Raw genomic sequence first — 15,514 nt, forward strand, 5'->3', positions numbered from 1 at the left:
CATCACCGTATATTTGGTTTCAAAAGTCGATCCCACTGCGAGGGACCTCTTCTTGTGAGTGGAGCTCAGTCGTTCGTGGTATTATAGCGAAATATCTGCCCACTACCTCCTGCATAACGTCATCAATAGCCAGTGTAGAGAGCTGTTATTATAATCTGCGATAACTGTTCGTAAATGTATATTCCAGTTGAACTCACGAGGGCTTAAGTCAGGGGAGTGCAGTAGGTGGTATAGCACTTAGCAGCCCCATCAGTCAAACAAATCAATAACAGCTTGCATTGTACGTGCTTGAGCATTGTGCTGAAAAATGATGGTCACGTCCTGCAGAAAATGTCATCACTCCTTTCTCTAAGCTGGTCGTAGGTTGTGTTCCAAAAATGAACAGCGTAGAGACAGAAGTGATGACACTTTCTGCAGGACCTGACCATCATTTTGCAGGACAATGCTCTAGCACGTACAGTGCACGCTGTTACTGATTTGTTTGACTGATGGGGCTGCTAAGTGCTTTACCACCTACTACACTCCCCTGACTTAAGCCCTCGTGAGTTCAACTCGATTTCTAAACTGAAGGAAACACTCCACGGCATTCGCTACAAATTCGTCGGGCAATAGACCGCGCCGCTCGAACTGTCAACACAACTGGTACTGCTAAAGTATCCTACGACTTCCACATCGCTGGCAACGGGTTATATACAATGCTGGTGACTACTTTGAAGCTCAGTAAAACTGTGAAACTCGTATCTATTTTGTACGAGCTGTAAATAAATATTTGCCACTGTTAAAGTTCCAACCCTCGTATAAATACAGTAAATCTAAAGCAGCGATAGTCAACCTGGTCCTGCTGCCCACTTGTGGGCGTTCATTTCATTGTGGGCGGTAGGCGATATGTGTTTTGAAAACATTTTCATTATGTTTTCATAAAATTTTGACAAATTAAAAGTTTTGTTATTATTATTATTATTATTATTTTATACACGTAGTCGACCCTTTGTGGATCACGTGAAGCTTCTACAGCTCTTCTGCGGTTTTTCTATGAGACCTTCATTTCCTCGCTCATGGCTTTCTTCCTTTCATCCGTCCACTTTGTACCGGTCTTTTTGGCTCTTGTCTCTGGCGGAACCTCCCACTTGTCTATTTTGCTTCTGTAGATGTTACGGTCTGCAGTGTCCTGAATGGTGAGTTGAGCATCAGTAAGGTCTCTTTGTACTTGTTCGGCCCATGTCATACCTGTAAGGTTTTCAGTGGCTGTGGGTTTCTGGCGTGTGAGGGAGCCTGTGTATGTGTCCATAGAATTTAAGGCACCTTTTTCTAATGTCAGCGGCAATATTTGAAATTTCCTCTGTAGTTTTGTTGGTTTGCAGTCTATACCCAGCTTCAGTTTTTTGTGGTCCAAGGATTTTCCTAATGATCTTTCGTTCTTCTTTTTGTAGATTTTGTAGTAGCATCTTGTTATGGAGTGACAAGGTTTCTGCTGCGTATTGCACCTCTGGTTTAATTACAGTGCTGTAGTGCCTGATTTTTGCATGCATGGACATGCACTTTTCGTTGTAAAGTTGGTGTGTTCGACCGTAGGTTCTCTTTAGTTTCTGTGCTCGAGTTTCTTGAGATTTTTTTTCTAGTCCAATGGATTCCAAAATTTCCCCCAGGTATTTAAAATGTTTTAACTTGCTGTAACTCTGCTTTGTTATGAAGTAAAGTTTCTTCTCTATCTTTTTACTGCTGCTGTGGAACTGGTGGGTGGTTAGAAAATTTCTCTTGGTGTATGGGTACGTTGAGACAGTGTTCGCGCAGCAATCGCCGACGTAGTGTAACTGAGGCGGAATAAGGGGAACCAGCCCGCATTCGCCGAGGTAAATGGAAAACCGCTTTAAAAACCATCCACTGGGTGGCCGGCACACCGGACCTCGACGTTAATCCGTCGGGCGGATTCGTGCTGGGGACCGGCACGCCTTTACGCTCGGGAAGCAGCGTGTTAGACCGTGCGGCCAGACGGACGGGCTTACTAAGAGTAAATTAGCCTGCGCTAAAACGGCGCATAACAAGCTCCATTGTCGCTGTTGGTGTCTGGGTTCAGTTGTGGCGTTCTCAGAAACACTGTCATTAGTTTTGCACATTGTAGAGTATCCAGGATACCGCTGGTAAACACTTTCGCAATTTGTTGTTTACTTTGTCAGCCACATGAGTAAAAGCTCTACACAACTCATTATACTCATGTTGTACAGTATCAAGAGCGTCACATAGCTAGATACCAGCAGCTTCCAGTCGTGTGATGGCTTTTGATACCGCTGAAAAGTTGGCTTTCATGTACGCCGATTTCCAAACAAGGTATCTGTAAAGATCTCTTTCACAGTTTTGACACCACTTGATTCATCGCTATCAAGCTCACAATATACCGTCTTTATTTTGGTGTAGTTGGTGCAGTAATACTCTCCAGCATTAAGGGTGCAGTAATACTCACCAGCATTAAGCCAAGAACTCCATTTATAATTGCGTAGTCTTCCGCGGCCAGAGTCAGTCGACATAAAAGTTTTCTGGGTATAGTACCGCGTCATAATGTAAAAACTACTGCTGCTGGAAAAAACCAACGTTTCGGCCACGATTGCAGCGGCCTTCTTCTGGGTCTAATGGTCAAAGACCAGAAGAAGGGCGCTGCAATCGTGGCCGAAACGTTGGTTTTTCTCCAGCAGCAGTAGTTTTTACATTATGACGCGGTACTATACCCAGAAAACTTTTATGTCGAAGAACCCCATTGTCTCAGAACAGGCTGAGGGGGAAGGGGGCAGTGGAAGTGCTTGTTGTTTGAATTTCTGCACCCGTAGTGGAGCTTTCACATAGATTTTCTTGCGACAGGAAATTAATTTGTCCACATCAAGGGTAATTTAATCGCACCTCTCTGCAATTCTGTACAAGGCAAGTGACGTACGCTATACTGTGTAGAGAATCTGAAGCCCTGTGGATGCTTTAGCCATGTATATAGCACGAGGTGTTACTAACAGCAAAGCATTGTCTCTGTTCGCACCATCCTGCCACATAGGTTCGTAGAGTTGTCAAACAAAATGGCAGTTGTCAGAGTTGTTTCCTCTCTCGGGAGCTTCACATGTCAACAGGAACATTTCTCCCCACTCGTCAACTGTTAGAACTCCAACAACAACATTTGCAACGTAACGCCCACCCCCATCGATTGTTTCGTGTATGTACACCCAGACCTTTTTTCACCAATACTATTACGTACTTTATTCTTAAAAAAATCGAGTTAGCCAACATTGCTAGCAATTCTTTTTATTACTATGACCAGTTTCGACAGATCTTCGCTGTCATTATCCGATCTTGTAACATTATTAATTGTACATGCTTGTTACAATAGAAGTTGCATCTGTCACCAATAAAATAACACACAATTAAAACATACAACATGTTGTGCTGATGTCCCAGCATACACCAACCGTCTGACACCAGAATGTCGAAACCTGTCATAGTAATAAAAAGAAATACTATCTATCTTATCTAACATGATTCTTCAACTTTCAGATTCCCCCACCCCCCAACTGACGCAGTATCAAATATATATAATTCGTATTTTGTTAAGCTCCTCCTCGTACCACGGTGCTAAATAGTTCTTTCTCAGTGTAGATTCATCTGAAACTAGATGTGCTGTATACTTCTCAAAGAACTGTCTGCAGCATGGATTCTTCAGCTCTCCAATTGGATGTTGCAAGACACTATCATCTATACACGCCTATGAAGAATGAATGCACTATTGAAGATGGACCTGACTGCTCAATTAACACCGTTTCTCTGCTGTCATTTTCAGCACTTCTTTTCACACAACTACTATGTTGGTGGTGTTACACCGTTGTTACACATTAAAGCGCTTTTCTGTACTAACTTTCACTTCACGTAGTTTACAAAATAATATTTCCCCGTCAGTGCTGAAGAACTTCTCTTCAAAATTACGAACAAAACTTCGCAACTTCATTGCTGTTGGAGCACGTTACTTTCGGCATGACGAACCAGTTTGAGTTTGTATTCTAACTGAATTGTGTGATTACGTGTTCCATGTTCATTACGTCGGAAACCGCCCTTTTTGGATTTTGTCGGCCCCGGGCAACAGTGTCTTAAACCAGGGAATCGATTTGTGTGTTATGTTGCTTATCTATTGAACTATAGTCCTGATAAAGCTTAGCATTAATTGTAATGTTTATTTGTAACAGTACCACCTGAAACATTGTCACATGAGCAACATTTTCATGTTTTTATCCTCGTATCCTTAAACAAACCACAAGTATATGTATTTTTGACACAAGTTGGCCGAAGTGTGGTCTGTTATGGCAAAAGTTGGCCGAAATGTGACCTATTGTGATGAAAGACTGGTAGGGCCAATGAGAATGGCTACTACTGACGTAAAGGCCAATTATTATGTGATCACATGAAGTTCTTAATATGTTATTTGGACTCCCAAAATTGATGGGTCTTCTTGGACGCTCCTGTAATGTAGAAACCAAGCTATGGCGTTTCATAAGGTTGATAGCTTCCGACAGTTTTTATTTTGCGAAGATGAAAGCAGAGCTCCGTAGGGACAGGCAGTTTTACTTTTGGGGTGTGAAGCAGCGTCAGACTGCTGAAAAAGATAACTGAAGGCTGAATTTTAATCTATGTGTAAATGCCTTTTTGGTGCAGCCTTGTATAATGATAACTGTTGTCGCAGTTGTGATGGCGCTAGCTAGTCTTGCGATACAGCTAATACTGGGATTAACTCTTCGCCGTCAGCCACCAGTTAGATGACATGGCTAATAGAGATTTGGCCGACGTAATGTATCTGACCAGGTTTGATAAAGTGGAAATAAATTATATTATCGCCATGGAAATTGAAATGTTTGATTTTGTCTTTCTGTTCTGATTTGAATGCCAAGTTAAACTGTAGGTCCCCTTCAAAAAGTTGTGTAAGTCCTTTTTGCTGAAGGAAAGGAAAGGCGAACCACTTTGAATAGGACGATGCACTGTATTTTTTCTTTCAAACCAACCTACATTCAGTAAATAGTTTTACTTTTTTTGTGAGTCCCTGAACTATTATGCCGAGACTTTTCCATTCTGAGACTACAGAAATATTGCAAGGAAGTAGTTTTGAATCCGTGAGGAGAGTGATCTCAGTGAATGATATCTGCCTTAGAGTTCGGATATTTTAGTTTATCTGGGTACAGCGAGCACAGGACATAAGTCGTTGATGCAGTACTTTTGGGAAACTAATCTTGTCTCGCTGATGAGAACGGAGCTAGCGACCCTAAACAATTTGACTGGTGTAGGAGTGTAGGAAGTTGTTGAGGTGCTCGTAGTAAATCTTTACTTCACTGATCGGGGCGTAATTACTATCTGCAGCTAAATCTCTTCACCCTGAATTATTGTGGTAGATGAGGAGATTGTGGTGGTGGTGGTGGTGGTGGTGGTGGTGGTGGTGGTGGGGGGGGGGGCGGAAGAATTAACAGAATCGGATGCGGGGTGAAATCGATTGAAACAACAGGACATAAAACCAAACGGGAACAACAAACGCCGAAGTGGCCGTGCGGTTAAAGGCGCTGCAGTCTGGAACCGCAAGACCGCTACGGTCGCAGGTTCGAATCCTGCCTCGGGCATGGATGTTTGTGATGTCCTTAGGTTAGTTAGGTTTAACTAGTTCTAAGTTCTAGGGGACTAATGACCTCAGCAGTTGAGTCCCATAGTGCTCAGAGCCATTTGAACCATTTGAACAACAAACGATCACAATAAGCACTTGCCTAAGGAATGTTATAGAAATGGCACTGAACACAGAAAAAAACAACACACTATATCTGCTGATAAAATCCGTATCGAATTGCAGGATAAAACATTTAAGAAGATTACTATGGTTACGTGATCAGTTAATAATAATAATAATAATAATAATGGATTACTCAACCACTCTGCAACATGCTGAAGTCTCCCTCCCAATGTTTTGTGATGGAAGGCATACATCACAAATAGCTTAATATCCCTGACACACCCATTGAAGATTAAAGTAATGGCCAGACACAGAGCAGCCATCGGATGTAGTTAGGCAACAGCGGCTCGTGCAGCTGTGGTCTGAAGAACTCTTTGTGGCTACTCTGAATATAACTTGAACCTCTATATAACGTGAGCGAACGCTCGCAGGATTTTTATCATATCGCATCATAAAGAAATGCTGATGGATGTGTCAAATGTGTACTTTTTGTATAATGAATGGAAACTTTAAATGATAAAAGTACTGATAGTATCTGATTGTAGTATTAGTGGTGAACTTAAGGGACATGTCATGAACATGTGGGACACGTCACAGGATGTAAGTTAAAGTATATACCATAGGAATGTTACTAAGAAGCGATATATTGTGAAAGGTTCGCGTAAAATCAGTATTAGGGATGGCTAATGCACGGCTTAGATTTGTTGGTATGGTTCTGGGGAAATACTGTATGGGTCATCTGCAATAGAAATCGCACGAAAGACTTTATTGTGACCAATTCTAAAGCACAGTTCCAGAGCTTGGAGTCGTTGTTAAGTAGATGCGACAAAAGAAATGGAACATATTCGAAGACGCGCTGTTAGTATTGTAACAGGGTGGTGTAGCCCATACGAAAGGCAATAAAAATTCTGGAGGAACTTGAATGGAGATCCCTGGAAAAGTGACGACGTAGTTCTCGTGAAATGATGTTGGGTAAATTTAGAGAACACCTTTTTCAGGAAGACAGATGAGTTCTTTCATTCACTTTTACCAGTTGTAGTGACTTCAAGCGCAGGCTTTGCAGTTGTGTGAGTCAATGTCTTCAGTACAATCTTCCACCTGTTTGGAAATTTCCAAATGTATCTGTGTGCGCCTATCTGTCCTTTTTTCAGGGCAGACAGTTCCAAGGTACCGCAGTCAGAGGGCATATGTCTCTGCCTGGGAAGCTCCGGATAAGCAAATACGTTGTACATCTTGCATGTTTTTTAAATGAAGATGATTTTAAGTGTCAAATACCTTGTTTTCTGTATTATCCTTTGAGTGGAAACAAGGGAAGGGCAGTGAGTCCTGAGAGCTTCATTGTACAAACCTTTACAGGCCAAGATACTTAGCAACAGCTTGCTGCAAAACTCTAGAACATATTCCCAGTTCGACTATAATAAATTTCCTACATACCAAAAAGCTTATGTCTACAAATCCGCACGGTTTTAGAAAGCATCGTTCGTGTGAAACTCAGCTTGCCCTTTTCCCACTATGGATGAAAGGCAACAGGCAGACCCCATATTTTTAGATTTCCGAAATGAATTTGACACGGTACGTCACTACGGACTGTCACGTAGGTACGAGCACACGGAATAGGTTCACAGATATGTGAGTGGCTCGAAGACTTCTTAAGTTATTGAACCCAGTATGTTATCCTCGACGGCGAGTATTCATTAGAGACGAGGGTATCGTCAGGAGTGCCCCAGGGGGGTGTGATAGGCCGCTATTATTTTCTACATACATAAACGATCTGGCGGAGAGGGTGAGTCGCAATGTGCGGTTATTTGCTGCTGATGCTGTGGTGCGTGGGAAGATGTTGAACATGCTTGGCTCTACGTTGATAGGGGATGACTAGAGAAAATTTTTAGTTGTTATTATGAAAGGTAGTTGGCTCTAATTGTAGAAAAATGTAAGTTAACGCGGATGAGTGGGACAAACAGACTCGTTATGTTCGGACAGAGCATTGGTAGTATCGTGCTTGACACTGTCACGTCTATAAATGTACTGTCACGTATATCAGTGTTTGGGCATAACGCTGGAAAGATATGTGAAATGGAACGAGCGTGTGAGGATTATGGCAGGGAAGGCCAATGGTCGACTTCGGTTTATGGGGAAAATTTTAGAAAAATGTCGTTGAACTGTAAAGGAAACAGCATGTAGGACGCTAGTGGGACCCGTTGTTAAGCACCGTTCGAATGTTTCCGATGTGCACCAGGTCGGGTTGAAGGAATACATCGAAGCAGCTCGGAAGGGGCTACTGGTAGGTTCGAACAACACGCAAGAGTTACAGGGATCGTTCGGGAACTCGAATGGGAGTCCTTGGAGGAAAAGGCGACATTCTTTTCGAGGAACGCTATTGAGAAAATTTAGAGAACTTGCATTTGAAGTTGAACGATCCTACTGCCGCCAAAGTAGATTTCGCGTAGGGATGACGAAGCTAAGATAGGAAAAATTAGGGCTCATACGGAGCTCTATAGATAGCGCTTTTTTCCCTCCTTCTATTTGCAAGTGGGACAGGAAAGGAAATGGAATAGTAGTGGTACAGGGTACCCACCGCCACGCACCATTCAACAGTTTCGAACAAAGGCTGTGCGACTGCTATGCTGCCGTGTTCGAATTTCTCGCATAGTGTTCGTGATAATGAAATCAGACACACTGAGGCAACTACAGAGGCGTATCGATAGTCATTCTCTCTCACTTAATACGGGCGTGGAATAGGACAGGGAGTCGCTAATATTAGCACGATGTATCCTCTGCCACGCACTCTTCAGTGACTTGCGAAGTATGGATGGAGAGCTCGCATATATTTTTTTTTTTTAGTGTCTTATTAATAGAGGCTTTGTGTTCATCTTTCGCGACAGACAGCGGCCGTCGCCCGAGGGGCGAGGCATTGACCTCCGTCGGCATTGTGCGCGTGTGTGTGTACGTGTGGGTGGGTGTTTGCGTAAGGGCGAGCGGCGCGGCGCCGTCGCGTCCAGCCAGCATCACGGCGGCGCCGGCGTCCAGTTTTCAGGGTCGTGGGCGTGTCGGGGGAGGACGTGTCTGCCACGTGCTGGTCCAGCGCGCAGGCGCCGGCGCCGGCGCCCGCCACCCCAATCAATACGGGGGCGCGAGAGGCGTCCGCCGCGCCGCTCCGTCGTCTCGCTTGTTGCTAGCCGGTCGGGGGCGCGCCTAGTCGACGTCCGCCAGCGACAGAGCCGGCAAGTAGCGCGGGCGGTCGCGAGAGCCGCACGGGCACGTGTCCGCCAACAGAGCGCCTCTTGGGGCAGGTCCGCCGCGCTGCCAGCGGGCCCAGGTACCGCCGCCTAGCCTCGCTCACTTCTCGCCTCGCCTCCTGATGACACTCGCATGCGCTTCTGCTGACCTTCGCCAGAATAGATCGGCGCCACCCCCTTTGGCTGGCGGCGCGACCAGCGCCCTTTTACTTTCCTCGTCAATAAGCAGGCTCTCTGCTGGTCGCTCTGCTCGCCATTCGCTTCTCTCGATCGTATATCGCTGTTTTTCCCCATCTGACGAGAGCAGCAGCGTCGTTTATTCCGTTGCTTTACTGCGAGAGGATGGGGTCGCTTCAGATTTTCCATATGTTAAACGCGATGGTTCAGTTGGTGTTTGATAACACTCGACTGCGATGCGAATCTTGGCGTAATTTAAATGTCATCTGCTGAGTCGATTCCAGTGTCATTGTTTGACCAGAAAATGAGAATGCAGCCAACTGCAACGTGGCGGGTATTTCGATTCTCGTGACTCATCCTCTCCGATATTTCACCCAGTGTCGTCGATGAAGCAAACTAGCACCTGCTTCTTCGTTTCTACCCAATTTGACAACTTCGACCTTACGAGTACACCATCTCTGCAATTTTATTATTTATTTACTTATTTTTTTATGATGTGGTGCTATGTACATCTTCCGATATCGGATTAATTCGCATATTTTTTGGCTGGGTTTGTCTGTTTTACAAACGTTTGCGTGTATGACGCCATATGGTTTAATTTCGCTTTAAATATTAGAGTGTAGTCTCCTACTACGTCTACATCAATTCTGTGTAGCGAAGTGTACTCAGTGTACCAGTACTTCAGTACTCTTTTGTATTATTCCGAAACTCTCTCAAATTAGGGTCGCGTTCATATATGATGGAGGAAGTAGTGTTTTCCGGGACCAGGCTTGGAAGATGGACTCCGGGAATTTTGAACTAATGCTGTACACGTTTCTTTTTGTCTCTCACACTGAAATTTTTTGAACGTCTCTGCCGTGGCACTCTCAAGCTGGCTATAAGCAAATCCGGGGCGTATCGTGCAAGTCTTCATTAATATCGCTCTCTCTCGTGAATACATCTTGCTAGGAGTCTCACACTGGAGAACAGTACTGAAAAGTTGATCGAATAAGGCTTTGTAAGCGACTTCTTTCGCTTGTGAATTATATTTTCTTAGTATTCTTCCAATAAATCTGGGATTGATACTGCTTCAATTCAGAAAATGATTTGTGATTCACTGATTGCTGAGTCGATTCCAGTGTAATTGTTTGACCAGAAATTGAGAATGCAGCCAACTGCAACATTGCGGGTATTTCGTTTCGCGTGACTCATCCTCTTCGTGCTGCCCAACGAAAATCTCTTCGATCAAAAGTTGTCATATCACATCTCTCAGATATTACTCAGTTCAGAACTGTCTAAATATAATTATGGTTAACTCCCATATTTTTTGTTAGCGTTATCTGTGAATATGCTTTTACAAGTCGTTGTCACGAATACGGTGTTTGAAAACAGCCGCGACTTTTATTTTGTTTAATCCGTAATAATGACTTAAGCTCGCTGGTCATAGTTGAAATATACGGCTCGTCTCGTTCTGAAAGAGACGGAATCTGTTACATAAGAAATTGAGCTGCGCTGAAGTCTAACATTGTCTCGCATCCAGGAATCTATTAGAAACCCCGGTTTGTTTCTTCGCTTTCGGCAAACTAAGCAATAACGTGTCGCGAATTGACCTTATTTCTAATTTTAATCTCTATTTTTTTATCAACGTTCGTTGTATATCTGTAACAGTTTCTCACAGTTCGCCATGGTGTCCATCATACACGGCCGGCCATTCATTTTGCAGGGTTATCTTGTTTCAGTAACCTATTCAGCTGACTGCATTTTGTTGCAACATATTATTCAAAACTTGTCGATATCCCCCTTCAATCGTCTACTAGGTGGCGTGTGGATCTTTCTTACGATGGTGAAGTCTCGGTGATACACAATGAAACGCAAAGTAAGTGCTGCTTCGATCGAACCGCCCTCAAGTTCAAGGATTCCGCCGTCAACGTCGGAGGTCGGGACAACTGTTATCGACCAAGCAGCCGGTACTATAAACTGCGCGATCTTTTCGCGCCGGGGCTCCGCAATGTAGGCCTGAGTGTAATAAGGCGTCCGTCCATGACGAGTGCCTCCATCGTTTTAATCCCAATCAAATCCATTAACGTGTGGCACTACTGTCCGAAAAAGGAAGCGTGAACATTTCCACAGTGCATACTGAGAACGATGTAACTGTCTTCTACCTATTTCTGTAGTCCTTCCATAGGATGATAACAGTGTTGCGTAGATTGAGGCGTACCGAGGAAAGCGTATTCATTACTGTTACTTATCAAATAGTTTTCTGTCGAAGTTAATGAAGGTAGTGATGTCCTCACCATTGATAAATTTGGTCTCGCGCGAAAGCTTTGGATTTTAATTTATTTTTGAAAATGAAACGTATACGACATTAAAAAAACACCAAAATGTTTAAAAAACTGCTTTACGTTTTATCGACGACAAAAACGTCGATAACATCCATATTCATTGAACACGTCGTATAAATTTTGACAGAACTATAAGAAGTTAAAAAAGTCTACGGTTTGAAAAATTTCTGTCTTGTCGACAAACTGAAATTATCACTGAAACCTTTCAGTCGACTAACTTACAGCCAAATTTAGTTTTTGGACGTGGACAAATTCGCTGGACTAGCAAGTTTCTTGTCTCTTGCCTCTTTACTTTGCAGTGATATTTGAAAATCATGTATGTTCGATACACGATGCTTCGTATGCCATATGACTTTGCAAAATTGAGATACTCTGGCTGTAATCGTATGTCTGTTCGTTAATGAGGGCGGGGCGACTGGCTTTGCTTATGTACAGTGCGTTGATCCAAAATGCACTGTGCTTGCTATTCGGAGATTGGAAATGCCTTGGGTAGTCCTTTTTGTCGGCGTTACCTTCCTTTTCATTCTCTCCATTTTATCGACAAAACTTTCACCGGGGACTGTAACTTCAAGTGTAAAACCTCTTCAGGAAACTAGGAATTAATTAAGTTGTCTAAAAAGAAATGAATGGATCGATGCAATGAAATCAGTGAAGATGTTATGACATGTAATGGTATCAGTGCAAACCGTTCAGATAATTAATATACTTGGTGTTGTAGGAGTAGTAGTAAATATTTAGGGATATAAAAAGGACCATCATTCGAAGCAAAAAAGTTTAGTAAACGTGGGCTCTAAAATGCAGTGTTAACAGCTGTGAACACTTCTTCCTCTTCGATACTGTAAATAAATCGCTTCTACTGCAAGGCCTCTGTTTTCAATATTTTGAGATTTGGTAATATGGAACAAAAGAAGAAAAAAGGCCAGTAAACATTTGCTTTAACGAGCATACTAAGGTATGAAAACTTGTTCATCTTCGCTACTGTGATCCACATCTTTTCTGATGAACAAGATCTCATAGCTCTTAAGGTATGCAATTTAGAGCCCACGTTTACTTGTCTTTTTTGCTTCTGATGCTCGTTCTTGTTATATTCCTGAATATTGACCATTCTTTCTGGGACATCCTATATAATGGCAACTGAAAAATTGTGCCATACCGAGACTAGAACCGGATTTCCTTGTCATCGAGACCAGCCTCCAGGCGTGAATCAAACTTTGTGTGTCACTGATGGCTAAAAATGGCTCTGAGCACTATGGGACTCAACTTCTCAGGTCATTAGTCCCCTAGAACTTAGAACTAGTTAAACCTAACTAACCTAAGGACATCACACACATCCATGCCCGAGGCAGGATTCGAACCTGCGACCGTAGCGGTCTCGCGGTTCCAGACTGCAGCGCCTAGAACCGCACGGCCACTTCGGCGTGTGTCACTGATGTTCCGGCTTCGGTTTCGGAACATCGACCCCGTTCCCCCCAGTGATGCTGTTCCCATGTACTACGCGGGAGATCACTTGTATTCAGAAATTGTAGATGAAAATAGGGATACTGGAAGTTCGAGATGTTAGTAAAAATGAGGTAAAGTGATATCTGTCGTCCCTATTGAAAATTTTTCTTTACCCTGGCAAGATCATTCTTTCTGGATAGTGCAATTCATGCAGTTTCTGTTCAGTAACTTTAACATGAACAGGATGGGTTCCGGTAATAAAAAACTAAAGAATAAAGTATCTTTTCTAACCTATGTGGTTACATTTCTCTTTCACACAGGCAGATTTCAGGAATTTGAAAAAGAACTTGTGGAGTGTACTTCTGGCTACCATTACGTCACCATATTACTTATAATACGTTTGCAAAACGTAGGCGTTTACACTGTTGATAGCTTTGCGAAGACGCTAGGACAGTGGACGATTTTGTCCGCAGATATTGTTTCCGTAGTGTTAGTACTTTCTGATTTTGAAGAGCAAGTGATCTCTTGTCTTACAAATATGTTCTGCCCTTGCCACCATTCGCTCATCACTAGTACTATTTCGATACTGTTTTACAGTAATAACATTCAGTAACAAGCCGTCCTTAAATTAGCCGATATAGTACCCAAGGTAGTTATATATTTTATCTGTAATTATTCTCTGGGACGAAACACTCAACGGCGTTGCAGGCGATGGAATAGTAAACTTCAGAGCCACGGGTTTATGCAGATTCTGAGGGACCAGCAAGATAAATAGCGTAGCGTAAATGAATATTTCCCAGAAGCTGTGCGACGTTCCTCCGCCAAAGCTGCTAAACTTCCACAGTAACTCAGCGTAAACGACATTAACGACCGGCCCTTTAATGTCACGGTCGCTTTGCTGATCGTTAACTGCTTCATTATGCCACTTAATTGTTTGACCTAATTAGTTAATTAATAAGTTCTTGATTAACATTGGTGCCGTACCGCAACGAATAAACAGTGTGCAAGATGTTTAGGGACGAGGCGTGCGTCACGACTCGAGAGAAGGTGTTTCGTATGGGGTCTCTTTAGATACTGATGGATCTTACGAAAGAATCTTGCGTTATTCAGCAACAAGGCGGTCGCTTTCGTGTGGATTACACTGCACTGTACAATTTGAAGACAGTGAGAAGGAAGGCAAGTTAGGGTTTAACGCGCTGTCGCGTCGGCGATGAGAGGTTATTAGATACTTCTGAAGTACGGACCACTGTATCGGCTGTGCCTTTTTCAAAGCAACCGTCCTGGCTGCATCGGCTGTGTCTTTTTCAGAACAACGTCCACGCATTTGCTGGAGTGATTTAGCGGAACTTCGGAAATCCTAAGTCAGGTTCTCCGGACGGGGATTTCAACCGGCACGCTTCCGAATGCGAGTGCAGTATCTTACCATTGTGGTGCATCGCTCGGAGAAGTCATTGTGTGGAGAAAGTGTGTTGGAGGGAGGGAGAGCGAGTGGGAGAAGGAAGTGTGAAATGGATCAATAGAGACGAATCAGTTGCTCAGTTTCAGAAGGATGTAGGAAGGCAGGCCATTTGACTTGTTCGCTTATTAACGCTATAGACCAATTTGCAGGTTTATAAACCTATAAAGTGAGCATAAATCGTTACGAGAAGATGAAGATCGAAACTTCTGAATTTTCATGCTATAGCTGAATATTGAAAATGTGAGGAGAGGAGACATAAAAGTGTTTCCGAAGTACTTTGTCGATATTTGACATAATGTATTGCCACAAGTATTGAATTCTTCTGTTCAACAGTACCCTTTGCTATCGATTTGAAATGTCAGCTCTGTCGCACTTTCCTCTGTTTTCCTACATAAAATGCAGTTATAAATTTGATCACCGAGGACTGTAACTATTATTCTACTCTGCTACCATTTATACTGGGAGAGATTTACAGCTCTGGATTTAACTTGATATTGCTAAATTCACTTGATTTGTTGCGTCTTTTCACATCTCCAGTGCCTCTTGTTGCAGCAAAATTATCTGATCAACTAGTTTATTGCCGTCAATACAGCTTATTAAATAAAATACATTCGGGTTTTGTTACAAAATTTTAACAGTACAGATATCTAGTGAAACCTAAACGTTTTAGATCTTATATTTCTGTTTCTTCTACAACATTTCCTCACCACAATGATCTCACTTTATGCTTATGTTAAGGACACTTCTGTATGGTCATTTGTAAGTATTGACATCTCTTCGCCAACATGACTTCATTTAGTTGACGAACCACAGTCTTTCTGAAATATGAAACTGATTGCGTCATGCTCTTTGCTAACTTCATATTAGAAACCGTGCACGTTAGTCTTGTATCGTGACGTCCGGGTGTAGGCGAACAGTGAATTGTACACATTTGGTTCGTGAGGGAAAGTTTCTTATTGACCGATACGGCCTGCCACTTCGGCCACGCCCACTCCATAGGTCGCGCTCTGGATCACACATGCGAGCACTTCACTGGCCACCTCTGCCTCAATCCACAGCTCGTTTCTGTTTGTTTCCTTTAGCAAACTACAGGCTATGTATTGTCCGCAAACCAGTGAAAACCAAGTCGAAGTCATGCACAAGTATAATT

Source organism: Schistocerca americana, chromosome 2 (genome assembly GCF_021461395.2).
Source record: "Schistocerca americana isolate TAMUIC-IGC-003095 chromosome 2, iqSchAmer2.1, whole genome shotgun sequence".
NCBI classification, from domain to species: Eukaryota; Metazoa; Arthropoda; class Insecta; order Orthoptera; family Acrididae; genus Schistocerca; species Schistocerca americana.